The sequence below is a fragment of the Lucilia sericata genome, unplaced genomic scaffold, assembly GCF_015586225.1.
Source record: "Lucilia sericata isolate MDLA Ls3-8-SP2 unplaced genomic scaffold, ASM1558622v1 Contig001357F_arrow, whole genome shotgun sequence".
NCBI classification, from domain to species: Eukaryota; Metazoa; Arthropoda; class Insecta; order Diptera; family Calliphoridae; genus Lucilia; species Lucilia sericata.
Window position 1 is genome coordinate 73,170 of NW_023995301.1, and position 20,983 is coordinate 94,152.

General features: G+C 31.2%; 1 non-coding gene across 1 annotated transcript; it reads left to right on the top strand.

Annotated features, from left to right (window-relative positions):
- Positions 1 to 13,645: 13,645 nt before the first annotated feature.
- Trnaw-cca lies at positions 13,646 to 13,717 on the top strand. Its single transcript has one exon. It is a non-coding gene; the product is annotated as a tRNA-Trp (tRNA).
- The last annotated feature ends 7,266 nt before the right edge of the window (positions 13,718 to 20,983 follow it).

Genomic DNA, 20,983 nt, shown 5'->3' on the forward strand with positions numbered 1-20,983 from the left:
AAGCTTGTATTTATCAAAACTCAGCTCAATAGGTTAATCATAGCAGATCATTTTCACAGGTATTCGAGCAGAACGTTTTTCCCTTAATCAACAAGATCTACTGAAATATTATACACTTGAACAGACAACACCAGATCTACCACAAATGTTTATAGATCTGCAGTTTATTAATTAATTGAAGAAAATTATTGAGGCCTCCTAAAAGTATGCTTATAACTTTTAAAGAAGATTTCTAAACAATACCGATCACTTAACATAGTTTTACAATATGACCTGTTAAAGAAACTAATAGTTAACAGTTATAATTCAAAAACGGGCAATTTAACCTGTAACTTTATTTTCAATAACAAAATTATTAAATATTCATAAAAATCATACTTTTTAATAGCAATCAGATCATTCGAATATATGTATAACAGACTATTTTCTCGACTATTTAATAGACTGTATCCAGGCTATAGTCTGGTCTAAACTATAATATCGACTACAGAAGAGGCTAAATCCTCGCTTATAGAATAATAGAATATAGATTTTTAGTGAAAAATCTATTTTAAGTGAAAATTCGTGAATTAGTGAAAAAACGTATTTTTAGGTAAAATCGTATTTTTAGTGAAAACCGTATTTTTAATGATATATCCGATTTTTGGTGAAATTTTAAATTTTTGTGAGAAAATCGCTTTTTTTTGTGAAATATCGTATTTTTTAGCTAAAAATCGAATTTATAGCGGAAAAATCGAATTTTAAGTAAAAAAATAGTATTTTTAGTAAAAAATTTTATTTTTAGTGAAAACTTCCATTTTTAGTAAATTAAAAAATTTTTTTGTGAAAAAATATATTTTTTGTTAAAAATCAAATTTTTGGTAAAAAATCTAATTTTTAGTAAAAAAATTTAATTTTTAGTAAAAATCTAATTTTTAGTTAAAATCTATTTTTTTGTGAAGAATCTAATTTTTCCGTTATTCGGTGAAAAAGTCAAAAGACAGACCATAAGTCAGCACTATAATCGGGACTGTAGCCAAGACAATAGATAGGACTAAAACTAAGAATATAATGCAGTTTAAACTATAGTCTGGACTAAACACATGATATAGTCTAGACTAAGGTCATGGGTATAGACTATAGAATAGATAATAGTCTCGACTATATGCTTTATACTCGAATCTAATGTTTGTATTACAGTCTGGTGAATGGATGATAGAATATAGTCTGGACTATAGCGTAGAACATAGTCTGTACTATAGAATGGACTATAGTCTGGACTACATAACAAACTATATAAAAGTCTATAGTCTGCACTTTAGAACAGACTACAGCCTAGACTAAAGAGCTGACTACAGTCTGTACTATAGAACCGACTACAGTCTAAACAATAGAACAGACTATAGTCTGAACTAAAGAACAGACTATAGTCTGAAGCATAGAATAGGCTGAACTTTATAACAGACTGTGGTGTGAACTATAGAACATACTGTAGTCTGAACTATAGAACCTACATTCTGTTCTAAAGAATAGAATATAGTCTGAACTATTGAACAGATTATAGTCTGTACTATAAAACCTTCTACAGCCTGGACTATAGAGCCGACTACAGTATGGAATATAGAATCGACTACAATCTGAACTATAGAACCTACAGTTTGTACTATAGAACAGACTATAGTCTCAGCTATTGAACAGATTATAGTCTGAACTATAGAACCGACCACAGTCTGGAATATAGAACCGACTACAGTCTGAACTATAGAACAGACTGTAGTCTGAACTATAGAACAGACTGTAGTCTGAACTATAGAACAGACAGTAGTCTGAACTATAGAACAGACTGTAGTCTGAACTATAGAACAGACTGTAGTCTGAACTATAGAACAGACTGTAGTCTGAACTATAGAACAGACTGTAGTCTGAACTATAGAACAGACTGTAGTCTGAACTATAGAACAGACTGTAGTCTGAACTATAGAACAGACTGTAGTCTGAACTATAGAACAGAATGTAGTCTGAACTATAGAACAGACTGTAGTCTGTACTATACAACAGATTGTAGTCTGAACTATAAAACAGACTGTAGTCTGAACTATAGAACATACTGTAGTCTGAACTATAGAGCAGACTGTAGTCTGAACTATAGAACAGACTGTAGTCTGAACTATAGAACAGACTGTAGTCTGAACTATAGAATAGACTGTAGTCTGAACTATAGAACAGACTCTAGTCTGAACTATACAACAGATTGTAGTTTGAACAACAGACTATAGTCTGAACAATGGATATAGAACAGACTATAGAACAATATATAGTTTGAACTGGAACAGACTACAGTTTGTACTACAGTCTATTCAATAGTTTCCTCTATAGTCAAAATTAAATTCGGATCTAAGGTTGAAAAGTCTGGTTTAAAGTCGAAACTGTATTCAGATCTATAGTCGATACTATAGTCTATTTTATAGTCCAGTCGGGACTATAGCCTTTTTTAATAAAATAAAGAGTCTGACCTATTTTAAAGAATATACTTTGGACTATAGTCAAGACTGCAGTCTAAAGTCGATACTATATTTTTATAGTCGAGACTATAGTCAAAACTGCTAGATCTTATTACTTTTTTTACATAGCTGTTAACTATCAAGTGGGTGTTGGATTAATTAGATTCATAATAAGATTATATATCTATTTTTTGTTACAATTTGTTTTTCAGCATAAAACCTGCAATTTTCAGCTCCAATTCTATTTAAAATTAACATGTTTGTGTTTTTCTATTTCTACTCTTTTAACATTTTACTTCAAAATTTATTATGCTGCCAAATTATCTTAGAATAAAGTTAAAGAGTAAAACATTAGAAGGAGTTGTTACAACAATTTGCATAGGAATGAGTTAAGCTTTCGTTTACGTTTCGTTGGTTTTTATGGATCAAGTAAAGTTTTAAAATAAATCTTTGTAAATTATGTAGTAGAATCGAAACGACTATGATAAACAGTACAGGGATTAAGTTTGAAGTTAACTAAAAATTAAATATTTTTACAACGATCTAATGATCCAACTTATAATTACTCAGCAAAGTCTATATGTAGTAGGGTACAATACTATATCAGAGTGTTCAAAGTCAAAAATTTATTTGAAATTAGTTACTGTTACTAACACATATGGAAATGTATGGCCAGTTGTAGGGGTTATTTTTGTTTAGACAATTTTTATTTCAATTAAATTTTTTTCGATATAGATCCACCTACACCTCCAGACATTGTTAAGTTTGTTGCACTAGTACTATCAACTTGTTTACTATATTTTTATAAAGTTGTTTTTTTTTAAGAAAATTTTATAAAAAAAAAAAAACATTTGTGTTAAGTTGTTAAATTGCACTTTTTCAAGTTTTAACATAATTTACATTTCCATTTATAGTATTTCTACTACTTTGTTTTTTGTTATATTTTTTATAGTTGTTCTTGTTAGTTTTTTAGTTTATTTGTATTAAATGTTGCTAAGTTAATTAATTTTGTTGCTTCTACTGCTGTTGTTTTACAATCTGTTTTCCACTTGAAAACATCTTAATTTTTGTTCAAAATAAAAGAGTGAGTGGTGGCAAATAAGTTAAGTACGTCTATGAGTAAGTAGGTGTTGAAATTAAACAGACTATAGTCTGTACTATAGTCCAGACTACTATAGTCTGTTCTATAGTTCAGACTATAGTCTGTTCTATAGTCCAGACTATAGTTTGTTCTATAGTCCAGATTATAGTCTGTTCTATAGTCCAGACTATAGTCTGTTCTATAGTCCAGACTATAGTCTGTTCTATAGTCCAGACTATAGTATGTTCTATAGTCCATACTATTTGAGTGGTGGCAAATAAGTTAAGTACGTCTATGAGTAAGTAGGTGTTGAAATTAAACAGACTATAGTCTGTACTATAGTCCAGACTACTATAGTCTGTTCTATAGTTCAGACTATAGTCTGTTCTATAGTCCAGACTATAGTTTGTTCTATAGTCCAGATTATAGTCTGTTCTATAGTCCAGACTATAGTCTGTTCTATAGTCCAGACTATAGTCTATTCTATAGTCCAGATTATAGTCCGTTCTATAGTCCAGATTATAGTCAGTTCTATAGTCCAGACTATAGTCTGTTCTTTAGTCCAGCCTATAGTCTGTCCTATAGAAAGTCTGATCTATAGTCCTGACTATATACTATTCTATCTTTCGGACTATAGTCCATTATACAGTGCAGACTATAGTTGTTCTATAGTCCATACTAAAGCTTATTTCACAGCACAGACTTTAGTCCGTTCCACAGTCCAGATTATTATTATTAATTATTATTTTTAAAAATTTGTAACAAGATTAATTAATCAAATTTATAACTCTTAACTGCACGCGTTCATGAGAATCTTATGAAAAATTTATAGTTTATTTTGCGCTAAGCAGCTTTTTTGACAATAGATTGGCAATAATGTAAAGGAATTTGCTTGAGTTGAAAAAAAAAAATATTTCGAATTTTTAAAGGCAATAGATTTCCTTTCATTTTTTGTTTAATTTAAACAGTTACCCTATAACAGGTAGAGTTTAAAATCAGGCAAAAAAAAATAGGGATTTATTTTGGAAAGAGGACCTTCCTACAGGACAATCAATAACAACCAGATAAGCTTATTACGTAGTCTAACTAACTAAACTTCTATCACCTAGTAACCAATTAAAACACTAATTCTATGGACATAAATAATTGCATAATATGTTCATATTTTCGATTTCTGTTATAACATTCTAATTGGAAAATAAAATTATGTTTAATATTGTCAAGCATTTTACCTCACATTGTTATTTTGACACTAAATATTAATAAATTATTGTCATGAGGACTTTTGAAAAAGAAACCATTAAAAGAGCTATTGGTATAGCAGTCATTAAAATGCCACAAAATGTTTAATTAACTAATTTTAAAGTTATGATTTTGACATTAATGTTTTGACAAAAATTACAGAAAATAATTAAAATGTAAATTTTGTTAAAAAACAATAAAAGCAGAAGCGATTAGTGAGTGTGCTACAATATTACTGACTGAAACTATAGTCTGGACTATAGAATAGTCTATAGTCTGGACTATAGAAAAGTCTATAGTCTGGACTATAGGATAGTCTATAGTTTAGACTATAGTTTGGACTATAGAATAGTCTATAGTTTGGACTATAGAATAGTCTATAGTTTGGACTATAGAATAGTCTATAGTTTGGACTATAGAATAGTCTATAGTCTGGACTATAGAATAGTCTATAGTCTGGACTATAGAATAGTCTATAGTCTGGACTAGAATAGTCTATAGTCTGGACTAGAATAGTCTATAGTCTGGACTATAGAATAGTCTATAGTCTGGACTATAGAATAGTCTATAGTCTGGACTAGAATAGTCTAAAGTCTGGACTATAGAATAGTCTATAGTCTGGACTATAGAATAGTCTATAGTCTGGACTATAGAATAGTCTATAGTCTGGACTATAGAATAGTCTATAGTCTGGACTATAGAATAGTCTATAGTCTGGACTAGAATAGTCTATAGTCTGGACTAGAATAGTCTATAGTCTGGACTATAGAATAGTCTATAGTCTGGACTATAGAATAGTCTATAGTCTGGACTATAGAATAGTCTATAGTCTGGACTATAGAATAGTCTATAGTCTGGACTATAGAATAGTCTATAGTCTGGACTATAGAATAGTCTATAGTCTGGACTATAGAATAGTCTATAGTCTGGACTATAGAATAGTCTATAGTCTGGACTATAGAATAGTCTAAAGTTTGGACTACAGAATAGTCCACAGTCTGGACTATAGAATAGTCCACAGTCTGGACTATAGAATAGCCCACAGTCTGGACTATAGAATAGTCTATAGTCTGGACTATAGAATAGTCTATAGTCTGGACTTTAGAATAGTGTATAGTCTGGACTATAGAATAGTCTATAGTCTGGACTATAGAATATTCTATAGTCTGGACTATAGAATAGTCTATAGTCTGGACTATAGAATATTCTATAGTCTGGACTATAGAATAGTCTATAGTCTGGACTATAAAATAGTCTATAGTCTGGACTATAGAATAGTCTATAGTCTGGACTATAGAATAGTCTATAGTCTAGACTATAGCATAGTCTATAGTCTAGACTATAGCATAGTCTATAGTTTGGACTATAGCATAGGTTATAATATGGACTATAGAATAGTCTATAGTATGGACTATAGCACAGTCTAGTCTGGAATATAGAATAGTCTATAGTCTGAACTATAAAATAGTCTATAGTCTGGACTATAGAATAGTCTATAGTCTGGACTATAGAATAGACTATAGTCTGGACAATAGCATAGCCTATAGTCTGGACTATAGCATAGCCTATAGTCTGGACTGAAGAATAGTTTATAGTCTTGACTATAGAACAGTCTATAGTCTGGACTATAGCATAGTCTATAGTTTTACTATATCATAGACTTTAGACTGGACTATAGCATAGTCTATAGTCTGGCCTATAGGATAGTCTATAGTTTGGACTATAGCTTAGTTTTGAACTATAGTCTATAGTCTGTACTATAGATTAGTCTTGACTATAGAATAGTCTATAGCCTTGACTGTAGATTATTCCATATTCAAATCAATTCCTTATCCCTTTGCAGCTGACTGTAGGGTACTCGAAGCATATAGAAAAATTATAATCAATTTACAGTTGTTACGTGATGTTATACATTACGACATTAACAATCATTATTATCATTATTTTATTTTATTACTATTATTTAAAGCCAACCAGGGGGTCACTGTAAAATTCATAAATTTTAAACTCTACCATCATACAATATGGAGAAGATCCACAGACGGACTCCTTAAAACAAAACGTTACAAGAAAAAAAAATAAAAAAAAAATTCTGTAGAGAAGACGAAAGCAAAATGGTGTTAATAGTTTTCAAATAATTGGTTTGGTTTATATATATTTTTTTATAGTTGTATTGTTTAAACTTTTTTTGGGGGGGGGAGAGGAGGGGAATTGTAAATGCTGGAAAATTATTTTTTTGATTTTTTTCGGCAACAAAATGATGATGTTGCATTAAACTAAAATGATGTTGCACGTACTTAGAAAACATGGGTTTTTTTGTGTAAGCGTTGTAGTAAATTTGTTTTTAGTTTTTCGTCTATAATTTTTGATGTTTGTGTTTATAAAAATTTAATTTTTACAAGAGTTTAGTTTATTTGTAAACACTTCAGGTGGTTTGCTGTGGCTGATTTTTATTTGAGTTATAAATAAGTAGATGATGATTTAAGCTGCAGATGAAGATGATGATGATGACTTTAAGCGTTTTTTGAAAACGTCATCAATGTGGGAATATTTACACAAGAAATTGGTGTTTTTTTCTTTAGTGGGTTACTGCTTGATTTTTTACAGCTCATATTTTGGCAAATTTAAAAACATGTAAAAGATGAGGGTATAATAACTATTATTAACGTAAGGTGACCATTTGTAAAAGTGTTTCTAAAAAATTTTGTAAAATTTCCATTTAAATTTGCCCAGTTGTAGCAATTGGTCTCTCTAATTGATAGTCCCATTAAAGACTTACACACACAAAATGTTGAAATTGTAACAGCCATTCATACACTTCTTTATATTTTATTTTTTGGCAAATTTAGTTAACCACTTAAGTCAGTTATATTTTACAGTAAAAAAAAAAATGTTGTAATCCACACAACAAATTACAAATATATTGCGTTAGTACGTTTTTTTCTGCTTCATCTTCTAGTAAACAAAAACATTTTTGTAAATTTTAAAAAAAGCTTCAAATAATATGTGTCAAAAATCGTGATCATCCTTTTTTTTACAAGTTTTCGAGACATAAAAACTATTAAAAATAACAACTGAAAAAAAAATTGAGTTAAATGCGTCCAATGACAGCGACAAATTGTTGTTCGTTGAACAGTGTGCAAGCAACATGTTGTATGAATGAATGAAAATTTAGCTAATGTTTTGTTACATGTGTAAGTATGTACTACAAGATTTTGTAATTTTTGTGAATTCTAAAAATAATCTTACTTTTTTCACAATTGACCTAAACTTCACTTAAATGAAGTCACTAGTATGTCTATAGTCCAGAATACACTGCCTTCTATAGTCCAGAATATAGTCCGTTCTATAGTCCAGACAGACCATAGACTGTTCTGTAGTCCAGACAGACTATATACTGTTTTCTGTATAGTCCAGACATACAGACAGACAGACAATAGACTGTTCTGTAGTGCAGACTATAGATTGCTTTATTGTCCATACTATAGACTGTTCTATAGTCCAGACTATAGACTGTTCTATAGTCCAGACTATAGATTGTTCTATAATCCAGACTATAGATTGTTCTATAGTCCAGACTATAGATTCTTCTATAGTCCAGACTATAGATTCTTCTATAGTCCAGACTATAGATTCTTCTATAGTCCAGACTATAGATTCTTCTATAGTCCAGACTATAGATTATTCTATAGTCCAGTCTATAGATTGTTCTATAGTGCACACTATAGATTGTTCTATATTCCAGACTATAGATTGTTCTATATTCCAGACTATAGATTGTTCTATATTCCAGATTATAGATTCTTCTATAGTCCAGACTACAGATTCTTTAATAGTCCAGACTATAGATTGTAATATAGTCAGTTCTAGTTCAGTTCTGGTTCAGTTCTAGTTCAGTTCTAGTTCTAGTTCAGTTCTAGTTCAGTTCTAGTTCAGTTCTAGTTCAGTTCTAGTTCAGTTCTAGTTTAGTTCTAGTTCAGTTCTAGTTCAGTTCTAGTTCAGTTCTAGTTCAGTTCTAGTTCAGTTCTAGTTCAGTTCTAGTTCAGTTCTAGTTCAGTTCTAGTTCAGTTCTAGTTCAGTTCTAGTTCAGTTCTAGTTCAGTTCTAGTTCAGTTCTAGTTCAGTTCTAGTTCAGTTCTAGTTCAGTTCTAGTTCAGTTCTAGTTCAGTTCTAGTTCAGTTCTAGTTCAGTTCTAGTTCAGTTCTAGTTCTAGTTCAGTTCTAGTTCAGTTCTAGTTCAGTTCTAGTTCAGTTCTAGTTCAGTTCTAGTTCAGTTCTAGTTCAGTTCTAGTTCAGTTCTAGTTCAGTTCTAGTTCAGTTCTAGTTCAGTTCTAGTTCAGTTCTAGTTCAGTTCTAGTTCAGTTCTAGTTCAGTTCTAGTTCAGTTCTAGTTCAGTTCTAGTTCAGTTCTAGTTCAGTTCTAGTTCAGTTCTAGTTCAGTTCTAGTTCAGTTCTAGTTCAGTTCTAGTTCAGTTCTAGTTCAGTTCTAGTTCAGTTCTAGTTCAGTTCTAGTTCAGTTCTAGTTCAGTTCTAGTTCATCTAGTTCAGTTCTAGTTCAGTTCTAGTTCAGTTTTAGTTCAGTTCTAGTTCAGTTCTAGTTCAGTTCTGGTTCAGTTCTAGTTCAGTTCTAGTTCAGTTCTAGTTCAGTTTTAGTTCAGTTCTAGTTCAGTTCTAGTTCAGTTCTAGTTCAGTTTACTTCAGTTTTTAGTTCTAGTTCAGACTATAGTATGTCCTACAGTCGACACTAATAGTAAACCATGTAACCACTGTTGCTCATTTTAAAATGCAGAAGTAGGAAACATCTTTTTAACCAAAATTTAAGATTTATTACATTTATAAAACATCTCTAGCAACAGTGAACCTTAAACAAAAATATGTAAAAATTTACCAAAAAATATATTACAACATAAATATTATGTGCTCTAATTATAAGCAAAAAACAATAATCATAATATAATAATAAAATCATGTTAAAATTGAAAAGTACTCTCTCACATAATAGAAAGGAAGATGATGATGTTGTTGTTGACTCTTGGTAACACAAAATTTTTAGTTCAAATTATAATTTTCGATTTTACTTTTTAAGATCTAGTTTATTTCTTAAAGTCTTTAAAACCAATAAAACTTTTAGCTTAAAATTATTGTATTGGTAAGAAAAACATAAAACAGCCAATAAAAATTATTATAGCCTTAGGGCTAAATAGTTTTAACACAAAGCGAGAGAAAAAACAAACTTGTAACGCTTTGTGGTGTAAAAAAAGAAAAAAATATTTACTACATAATTTGCATTTTTTTTGTTGTAGTTGATTTTATTTGTATTTGATTTTAAGCCGCCTCTTTTTTTCGGCATAATTTGTTAAAAATGTTAACAAGTTTTAAATTTTGTTTAATGTTGCTGTTAAATGCCTTAATAAATGGATGATTTATTATCGGTTTTATTGGAACGAAATAAAGAAAAACAAATCTGATGAGAGGCCTGCCCCTGATGATTAAAGTGTGGAAAAATAGACAATGGTAGATATAAGGTATGATGTTTAAGGGGACGGTCAAGACGAATTGTAGAGAACTGTAAAAAAGTACAACTGAACTAGAACTGAACTATTACTGAACTAGAACTGAATTAGAACTGAACTAGAACTGAACTATTACTGAACTAGAACAGAACTAGAACTGAACTAGAACTGAACTAGAACTGAACTAAAACTAAACTAGAACTGAACTAGAAACTGAACTAGAACTGAACCAGAACTGAACTAGAACTGAACTAGAACTGAACTAGAACTGAACTAGAACTGACTAGAACTGAACTAACGAACTAGAACTGGAACTAGAACTAGAACTAGAACTGACTAACTGATCAGAACTGAACTAGAAATGACTAGAACTGAACTAGAACTGAACTAGAACTGAACTAGAACTGAACTAGAACTGAACTAGAACTGAACTAGAACTGAACTAGAACTGAACTAGAACTGAACTAGAACTGAACTAGAACTGAACTAGAACTGAACTAGAACTGAACTAGAACTGAACTAGAACTGAACTAGAACTGAACTAGAACTGAACTAGAACTGAACCAGAACTGAACTAGAACTGAACTAGAACTGAACTAGAACTGAACTAGAACTGAACTAGAACTGAACTAGAACTGAACTAGAACTGAACTAGAACTGAACTAGAACTGAACCAGAACTGAACTAGAACTGAACCAGAACTGAACTAGAACTGAACTAGAACTGAACTAGAACTGAACTAGAACTGAACTAGAACTGAACTAGAATGAACTAGAACTGAACTAGAACTGAACTAGAACTGAACTAGAACTGAACTAGAACTGAACTAACTGAACTAGAACTGAACTAGAACTGAACTAGAACTGATCAAGAACTGAACTAGAACTAACTAGAACTGAACTAGAACTGAACTAGAACTGAACTAGAACTGAACTAGAACTGAACTAGAACTGAACTAGAACTGAACTAGAACTGAACTAGAACTGAACTAGAACTGAACTAGAAACTGAACTAGAACTGAACTAGAACTGAACTAGAACTAGAACTGAACTAGAACTGAGAACTAGAACTGAACTAGAACTGAACTAGAACTGAACTAGAACTGAACTAGAACTGAACTAGAACTGAACTAGAACTGAACTAGAACTGAACCAGAACTGAACTAGAACTGAACTAGAACTGAACTAGAACTGAACTAGAACTGAACTAGAACTGAACTAGAACTGAACTAGAACTGAACTAACTGAACTAGAACTGAACTAGAACTGAACTAGAACTGAACTAGAACTGATCAGAACTGAACTAGAACTGAACTAGAACTGAACTAGAACTGAACTTGAACTGAACTAGAACTGAACTAGAACTGAACTAGAACTGAACTAGAACTGAACTAGAACTGAACTAGAACTGAACTAGAACTGAACTAGAACTGAACTAGAACTGAACTAGAACTGAACTAGAACTGAACTAGAACTGAACTAGAACTGAACTAGAACTGAACTAGAACTGAACTAGAACTGAACTAGAACTGAACTAGAACTGAACTAGAACTGAACTAGAACTGAACTAGAACTGAACTAGAACTGAACTAGAACTGAACTAGAACTGAACTAGAACTGAACCAGAACTGAACTAGAACTAGAACTGAACTAGAACTGAACTAGAACTGAACTAGAACTGCACTAGAACTGTACTAGAACTGAACTAGAACTGAACTAGAACTGAACTAGAACTGAACTAGAATTAAACTAGAACTGAACTAGATCTAGACTAGAACTGAACTAGATCTAAACTAGATCTGAAGCAGATCAAACTGGAACTATCGAGACTACATACAAACAACCAAATTATATTCTGTTCTATTATATAGTCCACAAAACAGCCAGTTCTGATCCCTAGTGAAGACTATAATCTGATCGATAGTGATGACTGTTGTCTAATCTATAGCCTAGACTATTGTCTGATCGATAGTCGGGACGTTAGTGTATTCTTTAAACAAATCGATAATCAATTCTACAAACTGTCCTAAAATATCAAGTTACAAACCTTGTAAATCACATAACATAACAACCATTTTGTAGAGTTCACTAAAAATTAAATAAATTTTTAGTTTTTGATAAATAAATCCAATTTCACGGCGGTAGGCATTATGCACTTTAAAAAGTTTTTAATACTTATTATGGTACGTGCTCGCATACGTATCATTTTATTAATCAATTTTTTATTAATTAATTTCGAATTTAAATGCAGAAGCATAATCTGTAATTTTAACTCAACTCAATAGAGGTGATTAAACTGTATTCAGATAACAAATTGCAACAACAGGAGGGGCACTCAACGGGCAAATAAATTACACAATTAGCGGTATTATTGAATGATTGGAATGGTTTATATAAAAGTTGATTCCTCATAATTTTAAATTTCTATTCAATTTTAAAACTTAATTTTCTTGTTTAGTTTGTCACCCTTTTAAGATAATCTTTCAAATGTAAACCAAAAAATCGAAAGTTATCTTATAAAAAATAGGAACAAAATCAAGATAATTTTATTAAAACCATTAAAAAATCTACCTCACACGTTAATAAAAAACCAATTAATAAAATTTAGGTCAAAACAATTGAATTTAAAATATTTTGAGGAATTTAAAAATAACATGTTAAAAAAATGATTAAATTAATGCAAATTTTGGGTAAAAGAGATAAAACACTTAAAAAAATGTTACAATAAAATGTAAAGAAAACAATTTTGACATTCGCCTTTTAGATTTACGACCAAATCTTATAAAATAAATAAAGTTATGACAGGTGAAAGGTTTAATAATATCGGACAAATTGATAACTCCTTTATAATGGTAATAAATCTATTATTAAACAAAAATAGAAGGGTACATTATATGGGAATTTTTAAAAAATCTGTCAACATTTTTAATTGTTTTAAAATCTTTTGAACATGATGGCTTTAATAGTTCACGCCCCCCGCATTCAATAATATTTTGAACAAAAAAATCTTTATAATAAAATTACTTCTTTAAAAAGAAAAAAATAAACAAAACATATTAAAAACAACCGGCACAACAAGAAAAATCATGTTATTTTCATTATTCCAAAAAAAAAAAAATAATAATTACTTTATCAATTTTGTTAAGAAACGAAATTTTGTATGTGATTGCGTGCATACATTTACTCTGACCACTTATTGTTAAAATTTCCCCTCTTATGTTGAGTTTTTTAGATAATTCACCACTTTATGTCGAGGTATATTTATTTATAGTTATGGACATGCGCTTATTGCGTGGTGTCTCGTATAACGGCATTAACAAACGGTAAATATATGACTCCGTGGCGCAACGGTAGCGCGTCTGACTCCAGATCAGAAGGTTGCGTGTTCAAATCACGTCGGGGTCAATGAGAATTTTTTTTTCAGGTTAACATACTTTTTTTTAGTATAAAACACAAACATTTAATTTTCACATTTTCTAATATTGTATCCTATAGTCCAGACTATAGACTATTGAACAGTCCGGACCATAGGCTATTGAACAGTCCAGACTAAGTTCTGTAGTTCAGACTGTAGACTGCTTTATATATAGTTAAAACTACATATTGTTATATAGTCCAGTTCTGTTTTAGTTCACTTATAAATCTAGTTCAGTTCTGGTTCTGTTCTAGTTCTGTTTTAGTTCTGTTCTAGTTCTGTTCTAGTTCTGTTCTAGTTCTGTTCTAGTTCTGTTCTAGTTCTGTTCTAGTTCTGTTCTAGTTATGTTCTAGTTCTGTTCTAGTTCTGTTCTAGTTCTGTTCTAGTTCTGTTCTAGTTCTGTTCTAGTTTTGTTCTAGTTCTGTTCTAGTTCTGTTCTAGTTCTGTTCTAGTTTTGTTCTAGTTCTGTTCTAGTTCTGTTTTAGTTCTGTTCTAGTTCTGTTCTAGTTCTGTTCTAGTTCTGTTCTAGTTCCGTTCTAGTTCTGTTCTAGTTCTGTTCTAGTTCTGTTCTAGTTTTGTTCTAGTTCTGTTCTAGTTCTGTCTAGTTCAGGTTCTAGTTCTGTTCTAGTTCTGTTATAGTTATCTTATAGTTCAGTTCTAAATCTGTTTCAGTTCTGTTTTAGTTATGTTCTAGTTCTTCTTTAGTTCAGTTCTAGTTCAGTTCTAGTTCAGTTCTAGTTCAGTTCTAGTTCAGTTCTAGTTCAGTTCTAGTTCAGTTCTAGTTCAGTTCTAGTTTAGTTCTAGTTCAGTTCTAGTTCAGTTCTAGTTCAGTTCTAGTTCAGTTCTAGTTCAGTTCTAGTTCAGTTCTAGTTCAGTTCTAGTTCAGTTCTAGTTCAGTCTAGTCAGTTCTAGTTCAGTTTCTAGTTCAGTTCTAGTTCAGTTCTAGTTCAGTTCTAGTTCAGTTCTAGTTCAGTTCTAGTTCAGTTCTAGTTCAGTTCTAGTTCAGTTCTAGTTCAGTTCTAGTTAGTCTAGTTCAGTTCTAGTTCAGTTCTAGTTCAGTTCTAGTTCAGTTCTAGTTCAGTTCTAGTTAGTTCTGTCTAGTTCAGTTCTAGTTCAGTTCTAGTTCAGTTCTAGTTCAGTTCTAGTTCAGTTCTAGTTCAGTTCTAGTTCAGTTCTAGTTCAGTTCTAGTTCAGTTCTAGTTCAGTTCTAGTTCAGTTCTAGTTCAGTTCTAGTTCAGTTCTAGTTCAGTTCTAGTTCAGTTCTAGTTCAGTTAGTTCTAGTTCAGTTCTAGTTCAGTTCTAGTTCAGTTCTAGTTCAGTTCTAGTTCAGTTCTAGTTCAGTTTCTAGTTCAGTTCTAGTTCAGTTATAGTTCAGTTCTAGTTCAGTCTAGTTCAGTTCTAGTTCAGTTCTAGTTCAGTTCTAGTCAGTTCTAGTTCAGTTCTAGTCAGTTCTAGTTCAAGTTCTAGTTCAGTTCTAGTTCAGTTTCTAGTTCAGTTCTAGTTTGTTTCTAGTTTTGTTCTAGTTCTGTTCTAGTTCTGTTCTAGTTCTGTTCTAGTTCTGTTTTTGTTCTGTTTTTGTTCTGTTTTTGTTCTAGTTTTGTTCTAGTTTTGTTTAGTTTTGTTCTAGTTCTGTTCTAGTTCTGTTCTAGTTCTGTTCTAGTTCTGTTCTGGTTCTGTTCTAGTTCTGTTCTAGTTCTGTTCTAGTTCTGTTCTAGTTCTTTTCTAGTTCTGTTCTATCTTATAGTTCAGTTCTAATTATGTTCCAGTTCTGTTTTAGTTATTTTCTTGTTCTTCTTTAGTTCAGTTCTAGTTGAGTTCTATTTCTGTCCTAGTTCAGTTCTAGTTTAGTTCTAATTCAGTCCAGAATAAAGCCCGTTCTACAACCGAAACTATAGTCTGTTTATAATCGAGACTATACTCTACTTTTGGGTTAAGAAAATACCCTTAATTTCCTATTTTTTCTTTTTAAACATGAACTTGTAACTGTACATCTATCACCGAACTATATAAGAATTGCACTTGGAAAAAATAATCTTGAAAATTATTTGCAATGACACATTTCCCATAGCAAATGACAAGGAAACTTGTCGTTACAACGGCATGACTTCTAAACACTTAAAATTTAATTTTTCACACAATCATTTATTTAGTTAAGAAACGTGCGTAAAGTAAACGTTTTTACTAAAACAACTACACTTATACTCATAAATTTAATTAACATACTTAAAAAGAAACTACAAAATCAACTAAATACAACTAATTTTTATGTTTAAGCAAAACTAAGAAAAAAATATAATAAAAATAAATATTTTTTTAATTAATAAACGTAACAACACTTTAACTATATTAAATAAAAACGAAACGATAAAAAAATACAAGAAATAAAGACTCCTAAAAACAACACGCACTTAATAGACGTCATATATGGACATAAAATATTAAAGAAGATGAACAACCGGCCAAACAAACGATCCACACCAAATGGCCAAAAGTGACTCTAAAACTAAAAACAAACAACAATTACCGCTCGCTGCTCATCTTTATAGCAGCAAAAAGAAGGCACGAACGACAAAAATCGCAAAACCAACAAAAAGTTCCATGAAAAAACAAATCATGCCAATTAACCTTTTAACATTTTGTGGCATCTACCTCCAAAAACAAAGACAACTTTTGAAACTGAAATAGTTTTAAACAAATCAAAGAAAAACAATTCGACCAGTACTCAACTTCGACTGTTGGTTGGACCATGATGATGACCAACCACGCATTCGGTTGGTATGTGCATAAAAACACTTGACTTGTAATAAATCATTGAATGAATAAACTTCTACTTCTGCCAGCCACTCAGCCCGCAGAAGAAGCTAGAGCGGATAATATAAAAATGAAGAAGGTCCACCACAACTGCAAAAAAAAAAACACTTGACTTCTTCTCTACTCATCGCATCTAAACAACCATCAAATAATCGTAGATACTTTTTATTATTACAATTTTATTTTATTTCATTTTTTGCACATCTTTTTATCATTTTATATTTAAGTCTAAAAATATATAATTTGTATGTTTTTAGCAAAATTCATTCTCGTTTAAGAATACAAACTACTAAAATATAACGTGCAAATATTTATTAGTATGACAGAGTACAAACAAGCGGATATGGATCTTTTTTTTTTCTTTAGGTGACAGGGGGAATTTACATCAGTGAATCATTTGGATTCACTTGCAACCAACGCTATTTATCATACATATGTACATTTACGATTGTACATTTATACGACCGACATTCATTTTTTTCAAATTTTGTACATGACAAGTTCAAACAGCTACCGGAGCTGAATAAATAATAAAATTTTTGTTAAATTTATAAAAATGTATTAAATCATAAATGGTTTATGATACACGATCAATATTTAAGAAAAATATTAATGTTATATTCGATAGTTAATAATTTTTGACACTCTACACAAGTTTGGGTTAACGACAGATAATATTGGTTTGGACTAAAGGACATCGACTAGAAATGCACTAGAACTTAACAAGAATTGAACTAAAACGGAACTAGATCAGAGCAATATCCGAACTAGAACTGAACTAGAACTGAACTCGAACTGAACTAGAACTGAACCTAGAACTGAACTACAACTGAACTACAACTGAACTAGAACTGAACTAGAACTGAACTAGAACTGAACTAGAACTTAACTAGAACTGAACTAGAACTGAACTAGAACTGAACTAGAACTTAACTAGAACTGAACTAGAACTGAACTAGAACTGAACTAGAAACTGAACTAGAACTGAACTAGAACTGAACTGGAACTGAACTAGAACTGAACTAGAACTGAACTAGAACTAACTGAACTAGAACTTAACTAGAACTGAACTAGAACTGAACTAGAACTGAACTAGAACTGAACTAGAACTGAAACTAGAACTGAACTAGAACTGAACTAGAACTGAACTAGAATGAACTAGAACTGAACTAGAACTGAACTAGAACTGAACTAGAACTGAACTAGAACTGAACTAGAACTGAACTAGAACTGAACTAGAACTGAACTAGAACTGAACTAAACTGAACTAGAACTGAACTAGAACTGAACTAGAAATGAACTAGAACTGAACTAGAACTGAACTAGAACTGAACTAGAACTGAACTAGAATGAACTAGAACCTGAACTAGAAACTAGAACTACTAGAACTGCACTAGAACTGAACTAGAACTGAACTAGAACTGAACTAGAACTGAACTAGAACTGAACTAGATCTGTGTTAAAGCTGCACTTGAACTGATCTAAAACTCAGGACAATAAAATAGTCTATAGAAAAGATTATAATCTGGATTATATAGAAGAGTTTCTTTGACATTCCCAGTTTATCTTCCCAGTTTATAACTAATGTTATTTTGGGAATAAATTACAAGTGTTTAATTACTAAAATTACAAAGAGATCGTTTCAAATCACTCTTACTTCACATGATTCTTAAAATATTCTCTTCAAAAATGATAATTAAAAATTTACATTTCAACATATTTAAAATCCCGGAAATAGCGTTCAATACAAAAATAATTGTTGTAACTTGACATCCATTGCTCATCAAAAAGTACCCGTTAATAGACATTTATAAAAAGTCGATTTCAATTGTATAATTAAAGCGAAGAAAAAAAAAACTCCAAAGAAGAAACTGTCTACAAACTTACATGTTAACTTACAACAAATGACCTTCAATATTTTTAAAAATTAAAAATAAAAAGAAACTAAGCTGTCATCACTATAATTTTGTAAAATAATTTACAAAAATATACAATAATAATGATCGAGCAAAAAATCTAGACAACATCTTTAAAATCGTAATGATTTTGAAATAAGATTTTAAGTTTTAGGTTTGATTTTGTTGGTGGTACTACCACCATTCACTTGTACATATGTATTGTAATCACATATATGTATGTATTATAAACATTCCAAAATCATACCAAAAATATTATTACAAATAACATGCCACCACCACAACCAGCCAGTACCATCCTCACAGCATCAGGCACCAACCATCCAACCACTCACTCGAATACCAACAACATTTTAACAATTTCAATACTTTTGCTGTTGCCGTTGCCGCCGCCATTCCAACCCAACGAAAAAATAGTTAAAAACCAATAATGCAATCAATACTTTTCGAGATGAAGATCTTCTTTTTGTTTTTTGTTGGAGAAAAATTTGGTAAATTATTTAACAAAAAAATAAAGTTAATAAGAAATAGTCACACTTAAATTTTACTTTTAGTTTCTTTTTTTTTTTCTTGTAACTAATGACAATTGTTTCTTTTGTTTGGAATGTTTCTTATTTAATTCCATTTAATTTTTTAGGGATTTTTTTGGATTTACTTAATGAACTGCAGTAATTTTTGTTTGGATTTTTTTTGCTATTTAATGATTATTTTAGGCTTCCGTTTATTGTAATATAAAAGCCGATTTTGGGGGCTTTTTTTAAAGCGTTCAATAGCTGTTTGTATTTAATATGTTAACTTAATTTAGATGTGGTGCAGTTGAGAGCAAAGAAATAGCATAGATTTGTAAAGCTTTTCATAATTATCTAGTTCAGTTCCACTTTCGTTCTAGTTTAGTTTAGTTCTTGTTTAGTTTTAGTTCAGTTCTAGTTCAGTTCTAGTTCAGTTCTAGTTCAGTTCTAGTTCAGTTCTAGTTCAGTTCTAGTTCAGTTCTAGTTCAGTCTAGATCAGTTCTAGTTCAGTTCTAGTTCAGTTCCAGTTCTAGTTCAGTTCTAGTTCAGTTCTAGTTCAGTTCTAGTTCAGTTCTAGTTCAGTTCTAGTTCAGTTCTAGTTCAGTTCTAGTTCAGTTCTAGTTCAGTTCTAGTTCAATTCTAGTTCAATTCTAGTTCAGTTCTAGTTCAGTTCTAGTTCAGTTCTAGTTCAGTTCTAGTTCAGTTCTAGTTCAGTTCTAGTTCAGTTCTAGTTTAGTTCTAGTTCAGTTCTAGTTCAGTTCTAGTTCTAGTTCAGTTCTAGTTCAGTTCTAGTTCAGTTCTAGTTCAGTTCGTTCGTTCAGTTCTAGTTCAGTTCTAGTTCAGTTTCTAGTTCAGTTCTAGTTCAGTTCTAGTTCAGTCTAGTTCAGTTCTAGTTCAGTTCTAGTTCAGTTCTAGTCAGTTCTAGTTCAGTTCTAGTTCAGTTCTAGTTCAGTTCTAGTTCAGTTCTAGTTCAGTTCTAGTTCAGTTCTAGTTCAGTTCTAGTTCAGTTCTAGTTCAGTTCTAGTTCAGTTCTAGTTCAGTTCTAGTTCAGTTCTAGTTCAGTTCTAGTTCAGTTCTAGTTCAGTTCTAGTTCAGTTCTAGTTCAGTTCTAGTTCAGTTCTAGTTCAGTTCTAGTTCAGTTCTAGTTCAGTTCTAGTTCAGTTCTAGTTCAGTTCTAGTTCAGTTCTAGTTCAGTTCTAGTTCAGTTCTAGTTCAGTTCTAGTTCAGTTCTAGTTCAGTTCTAGTTCAGTTCTAGTTCAGTTCTAGTTCAGTTCTAGTTCAGTTCTAGTTCATTCTAGTTCAGTTCTAGTTCAGTTCTAGTTCAGTTCTAGTTCAGTTCTAGTTCAGTTCAGTCTTCAGTTCAGTTCTAGTTCAGTTCTAGTTCAGTTCTAGTTCAGTTCTAGTCAGTTCTAGTTCAGTTCTAGTAGTTCTAGTTCAGTTCTAGTCAGTTCTAGTTCAGTTCTAGTTCAGTTCAGTTCTAGTTCAGTTCTAGTTCAGTTCTAGTTCAGTTCTAGTTCAGTTCTAGTTCAGTTCTAGTTCAGTTCTAGTTCAGTTCTAGTTCAGTTCAGTTCTAGTTCTAGTTCAGTTCTGGTTCAGTTCTAGTTCAGTTTAGTTCTGTTCTAGTTCAGTTTAGTTCAGTTCTAGTTCAGTTCTAGTTCAGTTCTAGTTCAGTTCTAGTTCAGTTCTAGTTCAGGTCTAGTTCAGCTCAGTTCGAGTTCAGTTCGAGTTCAGTTCTAGTTCAGTTCTAGTTTTAAGTCTAGTTCAGTTCAGTTTTACTTCAGTTCAGTTCAATTCTAGTGCAGTTCTAGTTCAGTTCTACTTTAGCTCTAGTTCAATTCTAGTTAAGTTCTAGCTATTTAAAATGCATAGCAAAGTTTTGACTCCAGTCGTAGTCTCGTTTACAAATTTTATCCCCAATTTAATTTTTACTTAATTGCAGTTTACGTTATTTACTTTAAGCTTCAATCTTAATTATTTATCTGACATTCGGATTTGATTTTCTATCAAATATCAGCTGTTA